General features: G+C 41.6%; 1 pseudogene; it reads left to right on the forward strand.

The window, feature by feature from the left end:
• The first annotated feature begins 258 nt into the window (after nt 1-258).
• Nucleotides 259-1,723, forward strand: LOC123944475 (annotated as a pseudogene).
• Nucleotides 1,724-10,790: the final 9,067 nt, after the last annotated feature.

A 10,790-nucleotide genomic window follows, 5' to 3' on the forward strand; every position in this document is an offset into this window, starting at 1 on the left:
CACCAGGAGTCGCAGCTATAATGATGAGCTGCAGTTCTTGGAAAAGATCAATAAAAACTGCTGGAGAGGGGCACCTGGGTGGCTCAGTGTGTTAAGCCGCTGCCTTCGGCTCAGGTCATGATCTCAGGGTCCTGGGATCGAGTCCCGCATCGGTCTCTCTGCTCAGCAGCGAGCCTGCTTCCCTCTCTCTCTCTCTGCCTGCCTCTCTGTCTACTTGTGATCTCTGTCAAATAAATAAATAAAATTTAAAAAAAAAATTGCTGGAGAATCAAGAAGGGCTTCATGCCTAACATGCAGGTTGAATGAGTTTTCTATGTGAATGATGCTCTGGAAAAATTAATGATTGAGGAATGAAGGAATGCCTGTCGGGGTGGTGGTGTCAGTGGCTTCCTGCCAGCCATGAAACAAACTGGCAATGTGGCAGCCCTGCCTGGGATTGTTCATCGATCTATTGGGCTTCCTGATGTCCATTCAGGGTATGGGTTTGCTATTGGGAATATGGTAGCCTTTGATATGAATGACCCTGAAGCAGTGGTGTCCCCAGGTGGTGTCAACTTTGACATCAACTGTGGTGTGCGCTTGCTGAGAACCAATTTAGACGAAAGTGATGTCCAGCTCGTGAAGCAGAAGCTCGCCCAGGCTATGTTTGACCACATTCCTGCCGGCGTGGGATCAAAAGGGGTTATCCCCATGAGTGCCAAAGACTTGGAGGAGGCCTTGGAGATGGGTGTGGACTGGTCCCTGAGGGAAGGCTATGCCTGGGCTGAGGACAAGGAGCACTGTGAGGAGTATGGAAGGATGTTGCAGGCCAACCCCAACAAGGTCTCCGCACTGGCTAAGAAGAGAGGCCTCCCTCGGTTGGGGACCCTGGGAGCAGGCAACCACTATGCAGAAATTCAGGTTGTGGATGAGATTTTCAACGAGTATGCAGCTAAGAAAATGGGCATCGACCATAAGGGACAGGTTGTGTGTGATGATCCACAGTGGAAGCAGAGGCTTGGGCCATCAAGTAGCCACAGATGCACTGGTAGCTATGGAAAAAGCCATGAAGAGAGACAAGATTATAGTCAACGACCGGCAGTTGGCTTGTGCTCAGATTGCTTCCCCAGAGGGTCAGGACTACCTGAAGCGGATGGCAGCTGCTGGGAACTACACCTGGGTCAACCGCTCCTCCATGACGTTCCTAACCCCGTCAGGCTTTTGCCAAGGTCTTCAACACAACCCCTGACGACTTGGACCTGCATGTGATCTATGACATTTCTCACAACATAGCCAAAGTAGAGCAGCACGTGGTGGACGGAAAGGAACGGACGCTGTTGGTTCACAGGAAGGGATCCACCTGAGCTTTTCCTCCTCACCATCCCCTCATCACTGCGACCACCAACTCACTGGACAACCAGTGCTCATTGGCGGCACCATGGGCACCTGTAGTTACGTTCTTACCAGTACTGAGCAGGGCATGACTGAGACCTTTGGAACAACTTGTCATGGAGCGGGCCGTGCATTGTCCCAGGCAAAATCTCGTCGTAATTTAGATTTCCAGGATGTCTTGGACAAACTGGCAGATATGGGAATCGCAATCCGTGTTGCGTCACCCGAACTGGTTATGGAAGAGGTCCCCGAGTTGTATAAGAACGTGGCAAACGTGGTGAACACCTGCCACGATGCTGGAATCAGCAAGAAGGCCATTAAGCTGAGAACGATTGCTGTCATCAAAGGATAGAACGCTGACCGCAGCTGCCAATGCCACTGCCCCTCATGGGATGGAGGTGGACTGAATGCTCCTCAGACATCAGACTCCAGACCCGCAGGCTCCCAAGTGCACAGCTGCAACTGCCTGTTCCCGAGGCGTTGGCAGGCGGCTGCTGCTCTCGGAAGCCAGGCTGTAACATTACCTTCTGGGAGGAGTCTCACTGTCCTCCCTGATTGTCCCCCAGGTTATAGTATTGGGGGTGGGTATAGATCAAGATGCTGCCTAACTCAGTCATAGAAGTGTGTAGCCAGCAGAATGAAGTTCTCTACAGCAAGCCCTGTTTATATTCGGAGTCATGAAGAGCGTTCTAGTAAATAAGGTGTTCAAATATTTCCCTCCTCCTTTTGTCAGTTTGTCCATTCACCCAACCATCCATCCCCTTCCCCTGAACCCAGCAAAACCCTGACCACCACCCTCACTTGGAAAGCACCCATGGCGTCCTTTCCAGATGGGAGATGAATGGATAGTGGGACACGTTGAGGAGGGAACATGTACAGAGGTGTAGTAATAGGGGCTCAAAGTAATTTTCCATAGACTTCCTACTTTGCTCATTCTAGACGTGAGGCAGAGTTCTGCCGTACCTGCACAAAACGCCCGTGGGGAGTTGTCATTAAGTAGGCCTGGTCTGGTAAACTGTTCCAGGGTGAGGTCTTGCACAGCAGCAGCAGCAAACCTACACAAAATGCTGAGTATCTTTATGTTTGTGGCTGAATTATTATAAAAGCCTTACATGACTGTGGTGTTAGCGGTAGTTCTGTTGGACAGGTTGACTGGTGCCATCTAATCAGATTTTGTGTTCTGTACTGTGACACCTGAAGATGTGGAAGGGACAGGTTACTAAGGCCTTTGTAGAGTCCAAACAGCCAGTAAATTAGAAAAATCTAATAAAGTTGCAATATGTTGTTTTAAAATAAATAAATAAAAATAAAAATAAATGAAATACAGATGTATGCTAAACATGGTAGAATCTTGAAAACATGCTAAGTAAAATATCCATTCACAAAAGACCACATATTGTATGATTCCATGACAGGAAATGTCCAAAATAAACAAAGCTACAGAGTCATAAAGCATAGTCATAAAACAGATTGGTATTGCTTGGGGACAGGGAAAAGATGGGGATTAGGAAATTAAAAACCTAAGGTATATAGAATTTCTTTCTGAGATGACAAAACTGTTCTAAAATTGTGGCAATGGTTTCCCACAACTGCAAATATACTGAAAAACCACTCAACTGTATACTTCAAATGTATGAAAAGTATAATATATGAAATGTACTTCAATAAAACGTTTTTAAAAATTAAATCAATGTTAACATGAACTTTCTGAAGAAACTATATTTTTAAATGTGATGAGTTATTATTCATATACATCATAGAGTCTTCAGCTCAGGAAACTTCCAAGTAGAAGGCAAGCAACCTTGGAAAGCACTGGCAATGTATAAGAAATTGTGTAATTTTCTTCATTTCTGCTCATTTATAAAGACAGAATTACGTTAATTCATAATATGCATATTACATAATAATTAAAATATTGTAATTAGTGAGATGTTCCCCATTCAGATCAAGATGAAACATAAATATACCTACTTTGGAGACAAAAATTAAAATTTAAGATATCAGTAATTTACACATGAAAACTGGATGAAAATTGAGCTAGTATTTTATGGCAAAAACTTATATCCAATCAAGTAAAGAAACTATAAAGTCATTTTTTTTAAAGTAGTGGGTCCTTTAAAGGTGGCAGAAACAAACTTTGTGTTTAAAAGCTTTGTTATTTTTTGTTTCAAAATATCTGTGTATTTATTTATATAAGGCCTATTGCATTTTATAAGTTTGTAGGGAATGTATACTGATTATTATTAAGAGTAGTAAAACTCATTTCTTCTTTTCTCTTCCCAATCACCAACATTTAGTGTGTGTACTACAAAATTTTTTACTTTACCACAAATAAAATATATATGCAAATAATCAGAAACTTACCTATATGGTTCCATCACTTAAATCAGTCCACCAATATTCAGATATACACATGGCTTATAACCTTATTTCAAGAGAGAGGGTGAGAAGATGGCAGAGTAGGAGGACCCTAAGCTTACTTTGTCCCACCAATACAACTAGATAAAAATCACATCAGCATAAATAACCCAGAAAACATCCCAAAGAATAGCAGAAGAAACTACACAACTAAAGGAATGAAAGAGTCTCTATCAAAGAAGGAAGGAAGGTGAAAATGTGGTTTGAGAGCAAAACAGACCCTGATTTACTAGGTTCCAGATGGAGCTGGTGGCCTGGAGAAGGAGAAAAAACAGACTATTACACTGGGAACTTGCACACGGAAAACAAATCCCCATAACATTTGGTTTTCAAACTTAGAGGGGCCAAATCTCCTGAGTTCTCACAACCAGGGTGACTTAAGCCTGGAATTTAAAAAATCAACGGTCTTGGCTCTAGGAGACCTAGGGGGTCCTTAGGAAATGGAGTCCCTGCCCTTAAAAATATAGCATGACAAACAGCCAGCATAGATACAGCATAATATCAGCAGTTTAAAAAATGAAGGGGTCAGCAAAGAATTATTTACTCATCTGAGAGTGTGGCCTGGAGAGTAACAATTAATGAGGAGACCTCAACAGGAACAAAGCAGGTGAGAGGTACCACACACAGCCAGCTGTAGGAACCAGGATAGCAGCAACACTCCCTAACTAACATACTTACACTAAGCCCTGGCCTACAGTGCTTCCATGGGTTCCCCCTACCCAACTATCCCATGCAGTCACACTTGCCATAATCCTGGTGATATGGGCTCCAACCCCAAGAAGACCTAGGCAAACCCTACCAACACCTCCTCTCCCAAACTGCATGTTTTACAGAACCTCAATCCCAGTGTCAATAGCAGCAGATCTCATTTTGCAAGCACACCAATACAGAGCTTGTAAAAACACACCCCACCCAGTCAGAAACCAAACACTGCCAACAACAAGCAAACAGTCTCTACAGACAACTAGACAGAGGGGAAAAAGTGGGAAAAGCAGTCAGGACTCAAAAGCAGGGTAGATCCAATACACACAGAAGATACTGAAGCATCGAGTCTAAGGGAAAAGTTGACACTGTATTGCAGGGCACTGAAGGATCTCTTCCTCATGAACCCATTACCATCAAGAGCAGGAGATGGAGCTGACTTTCCTAATACAGAGAAAAAGACACAGAGAGTTAGACAAAATGAGGAGGCACAGGAATGTATCACAAATGAAACAGGAAAAACCTCAGCAAAAGAATTAAGGGAAATTGATATACATAATATGCCAGATAGAGAATTTAAAGTAATAATCATGAAGATACCTACTTGACTTGAGAAAATAAGAGAGGACATCAGTGAGACTTTTAACAGAGATAAAAAAGAACAAATCACAGATGAAGAACACAATAAAAAAATTTTAAATATACCTGTCAGAATAAATAGCAGGCTAGAGGAAGCAGAGAAACAAATTAATGACCTTACGGAATAATAGAAAGTAAGTAAGCTAATTGACAGAAAATTATGCAAATTGAGGACAGTCTTAGGAAATGCAGTAATTCCATCAAGCATAATATTCAGATAATAGGGATCCCAGAAGGAGAGAGAGAAAAAGAGGTAGATAATTTATTTGAAGAAATAGTAGCTAATCCAGAAGCCAGTTACTCCGGAAAAAAATCAACCCAAGTAGGTCCACACCCAGATACAGTAATTATAATAGCAAAGGCACTGATAAAGGAAAGAAAAATTGAAAGCAGTGCGAGAAAAGAAGATACTTACATTCAAGGGAAACCTCATAAGGCTATGGAGCTCATAATTCAGCAGAAACTTGAGAGACCAGAAGAGAGATGCATGATATATTGGAAGTGCTCAAAGGAAAAATCCTGTAGCTAAGAATACACTACACATCAAGGCTATCACTCACAACAGAAGACAGTTTTCAAACAAAAACTAAAGTAATTCATGACCACTAAACCAGTCCTATAAGAAACAATAAAAGGGGATTATAGGTCAAGATGGCAGAGGAGTAGCAGGCTGAGATGACATCAGGTAGCAGGAGATCAGCTAGATAGTTTATCAAACCATTCCAAAACCTACAAATCCAACAGGAAAAGAAGAGCAACAATTCTAGAAACAGAAAATCAACCACTTTCTGAAAGGCAGGACCTGCAGAAAAGTAAATCCAAAGCAATGGGAAGATAGACTGCAGCGGGAGGGACCAGCTCCTGGCAAGCAGCAGAGCAACGGAGAACAAAATCAGAACTTTTAAAAGTTTGCTTCAGGGCACCAAGGTGGCTCAGTGGTTTAAAGCCTCTGCCTTCAGCTCAGGTCATGATCCCAGGGTCCTGGGATCGAGCCCCACATCAGGGTCTCTGCTCAGTAAGGAGCCTGCTTCCTCCTCTCTCTCTCAGCCTGCCTACTTGGATCTCTGTCTGTCAAATAAATAAATAAAATCTTAAAAAAAAAAAAAGTCTGTTCCACTGAGGGACATCGATCCAGAGGCCAGCTGGGGTGAAGCCCCGGCGGGGACAGCATGGTCTTAGGTCCCACAGGATCACAGAAGGATTGGGGGTATCTTGAGTGTCTCGGAGCTCGCAGGTATTAGAGCGGGGAAGCCGGCTACAGAGACAGAGCCGAGGAGTGAGCTCTCAACTCGGGATTACCTTAAACTGTGATCTGTGGCACAGTCAAGCCACTGTCCTTTCAGCAGGGACCCCACAAGATCAGGGAGACCCCCACCACACCGGAAGAGCGCAGGGATCTGCTGGGTTTGGAGACTCCAAGAGGTGCTGTGTGCCAGAGACAGAGATGCTTGGTCACAGGCAGGGTGAGCTTGGAGGGTAGCTGGATGCCAGGGAGACGGAAGTGACTGAGCGCTTTTCTCCAAGGGTGCACTGAGGAGTTGGGCCCCAAGCTCTCCGCTCCTCTGGGCTGGAGATCCGGAGGCTGCCATTGTCATTCTGGTCCTCCAGAACTCTATGGAAAGCATTCAGGGAACAAAAGCTCCCGAAAGCGAACCCGAGCAGATTACTTAGCCTGGCCCCTGGTAAGGTCAGTGCAATTCTGCCTCGGGCAAAGACACTTGAGAATTACTACAACAAGCTCCTCACCCAGAAGATTAGCAAGAAATCCAGCCAAGAGCAAGTTCACTTACCAAGGAGAACAGCGGAATTCCAGAGGAGGAGAAAAGCAAAGCATGGAATTCATGGCTTTCTCCCCATGATTCTTTAGTCTTGCAAAGTTAATGTTTTTGAATTTTATTTTTATTTTTTTCTTATGCTAAAATTTTTTTAACTTTAACTCTTTAATCTTTTAACTTTTTTTAACTAGTTTATCTTAACAATACCTTTCATAAAAAAATCTTTTTGAACCTTCATTATTATAGTCATATTTTATCCTTCATTGTATCTAACTTTATTTTTTGTATACACATAGAGTTTTTTCTTCTAAAAATATCTGGGATACAACTTCTTCTAACAGATCAAAATATACCCTAAATCTAGCACAGGGCTTTGTTCTAGTCTCCAACCTGAGCAAATTCTCTCCACTTTCTTTTTCTTTATTCTCCCAACCAACTTAACTTATCAACTCCTTTTTTAGAAATTTTTTTTAATTTTCATCTTTATAGTCATATTCCATCCCTTCATTGTGTTTACTCTTATTTTCTCTGTGTGTGTGTGTGTGTGTGTATACACATATATATAAAAATTTCATTCTTTAAGATTTTGGGAGGTAGTTTCTTCTAAGAGACCAAAATACTCGCAAAATTAAGTCGGTGACTATTCTATTCACCAGTCTAATATATATCTTTTCTTTTATATATTTTTTACTTTTTAAATTTTTTTTCCTGAACTTCCTTTTACTCCCTTTCTACCCCCCACAAATTGGGGTCTCTTCTGATTTGGTTAAAGCACATTTTCCAGGGGTCCTTACCACCCTTTTAGTATTTTATTCCCTCCTTTATATATTCTTATCTGGATAAAATGACAAGGCAGAAAAACTCAACACAAAAAAAAAAGAACAAGAAGCAGTACCGAAGACCAGGGACTTAATCAATATGAACTTTGGTAATATGTCAGATCTAGAGTTCAGAATGATGATTCTCAAGTTGCTAGCCAGGCTTGAAAAAGGCATGGAAGATATTAGAAAAAACCTCTCTGGAGATATAAAATCCCTTTCTAGAGAAATAAAAGAACTAAAATCTAACCAAGTTGAAATCAAAAAAGCTATTAATGAGGTACAATCACCAAAAATGGAGGCTCTTACTGCTAGGATAAATGAGGCAGAAGACAGAATTAGTGATATAGAAGACCAAATGACAGAGAATAAAGAAGCTGAGCAAAAGAGAGACAAACAACTACTGGACCACGAGGGGAGAATTCAAGAGATAAGTAATGCCATAAGATGAAACAACACTAGAATAATTGGGATTCCAGAAGAAGAAGAAAGAGAGAGGGGAGCAGAAGGTATATTTTAGAGAATTATTATAGAGAATTTCCCTAATATGGCAAAGGGAACAAGTATCAAAAATTCAGGAGGTGCAGAGAACCCCCCTCAAAATCAATAAGAATAGATCCACACCCTGTCATCTAATAGTAAAATTTACAAGTCTTAGTGACAAAGAGAAAATCCTGAAAGCAGCCCAAGAAAAGAAGTCTGTAAGATACAATGATAAAAATATTAGATTGGCAGCAGACTTATCCACAGAGACCTGGCAGGCCAGAAAGAATGGGCATGATATATTCAGCACACTAAACGAGAAAAACATGCAGCCAAGAATACTATATCCAGCTAGGCTATCATTGAAAATAGGAGAGATAAAAAGCTTCCAGGACAAACAAAAACTAAAAGAATTTGTAAACATCAAACCAGCTCTACAGGAAATATTGAAAGGGATCCCCTAAGCAAAGAGAGTGCCTAAAAGTAGTAGATCAGAAAGGAACAGAGACAATATACACTAATAGTCACCTTACAGGTAATACAATGGCACTAAATTCATAGTTACCCTGAATGTAAATGGGCTAAATGCCCCAATCAAAAGACATAGGGTATCAGAATGGATAAAAAGTAAAACCTATCAATATGCTGTCTACAAGAAACTCATTTTAGACCTAAAGACACCTCCAGATTTAAAGTGAGGAGGTGGGGGGTGCCTGGGTGGCTCAGTGGGTTAAGCCGCTGCCTTCGGCTCAGGTCATGATCTCAGGGTCCTGGGATCGAGTCCCACATCGGGCTCTCTGCTCGGCAGGGAGCCTGCTTCCCTCCCTCTCTCTCTCTGCCTGCCTCTCTGCCTACTTGTGATCTCTCTCTCTCTCTCTCGCTGTCAAATAAATAAATGAATAAATAAATCTTTAAAGTGAGGGGGTGGAAAAAAATTTACCATGCTAATGGACTTCAAAAGAAAGCTGGGGTGACTGACAATCCTTATATAAGATCAATTAGATTTTAAGCCAAAGACTATAATAAGATATGAAGAAGGACACCATATCATACTGAGAGGGTCTGTCCAACAAGAAGATCTAACAATTTTAAATATTTATGCCCCTAACATGGGAGCAGCCAACTATATAAGCCAATTAATAACAAAATCAAAGAAACACATTGACAATAATACAATAATAGTAGGGGACTTTAACACCCCCCTTACTGAAATGGACAGATCATCTAAGCAAAAGATCAACAAGGAAATAAAGGCCTTAAATGACACACTGGACCAGATGGACATCACAGATATATTCAGAACATTCCATCCCAAAGCAAAAGAATACACATTCTTCTCTAGTGCACATGGAACATTCTCCAGAATAGATCACATCCTGGGTCCTAAATCAGGTCTCAGCCAGTTTCAAAAGACTGGGATCATTCCCTGCATATTTTCAGACCACAATGCTCTGAAGCTAGAACTCAACCACAAGAGGAAATTTGGAGAGAACCCAAATACATGGAGACTAAAGAGCATCCTACTAAAGAATGAATGGGCCAACCAGGAAATTAAGGAAGAATTGAAAAAATTCATGGAAACAAATGATATGAAAACACAATGGTTCAAAATCTATGGGACACAGCAAAAGCAGTCCTGAGGGGCGCCTGGGTGGCACAGTGGGTTAAAGCCTCTGCTTTTGGCTCAGGTCATGATCCCAGGGTCCTGGGATCGAGCCCCGCATTGGGCTCTCTGCTTAGCAGGGAGCCTGCTTCTTCCTCTCTCTCTGCCTGCTTCTCTGCCTACTTGTGATCTCTGTCTGTCAAATAAATAAATAAAACCTTAAAAAAAAAAAAAAGCAGTCCTGAGAGGAAAATATATAGCGTTACAAGCCTTTCTCAAGCAACAAGAAAGGTCTCAAATACACAACCTAACCCTACACCTAAAGGAGCTGGAGAAAGAACAACAAAGAAAGCCTAAATCCAGCAGGAGAAGAGAAATAATAAAGATCAGAATAGAAATCAATGAATTAGAAACCAAAAATACAACAGAACAAATCAATGGAACTAAGAGCTGGTTCTTTGAAAGAATTAATAAGATTGATAAACCCCTGGCCAGACTTATCAAAAAGAAAAGAGAAAGGACCCAAATAAATAAAATCATGAATAAAAGAGGAGAGACCACAACCAACACCAAAGAAATACAAACAATGATAAGAACATATTATGTGCAACTATACACCAGCAAATTTAACAATCTGGAAGAAATGGATGTATTCCTAGAGACATATAAACTACCAAAATTGAACCAGGAAGAAATAGAAAACATGAACAGACCCATAACCAGTAAGGAGATTGAAGCAGTCATCAAAAATCTCCCAACATACAAGAGCCCAGGGCCAGAAGGCTTCCCAGGGGAATTCTACCAAACATTTAAAAAAGAGTTCAGGGTCTCCTGGGTTGCTCAGTGGGTTAAGCCTCTGCCTTCCACTCATGTCATGATCTAAGGGTCCTAGGATGAGCCCTGCATCAGGCTCTCTGCTCAGCAGGGAGCTGCTTACCACTCTCTCTCTGCCTGCCTCTCTGCCTACTTGTGATCCCTCTC

Source organism: Meles meles, chromosome 6, assembly GCF_922984935.1.
Source record: "Meles meles chromosome 6, mMelMel3.1 paternal haplotype, whole genome shotgun sequence".
NCBI classification, from domain to species: domain Eukaryota; kingdom Metazoa; phylum Chordata; class Mammalia; order Carnivora; family Mustelidae; genus Meles; species Meles meles.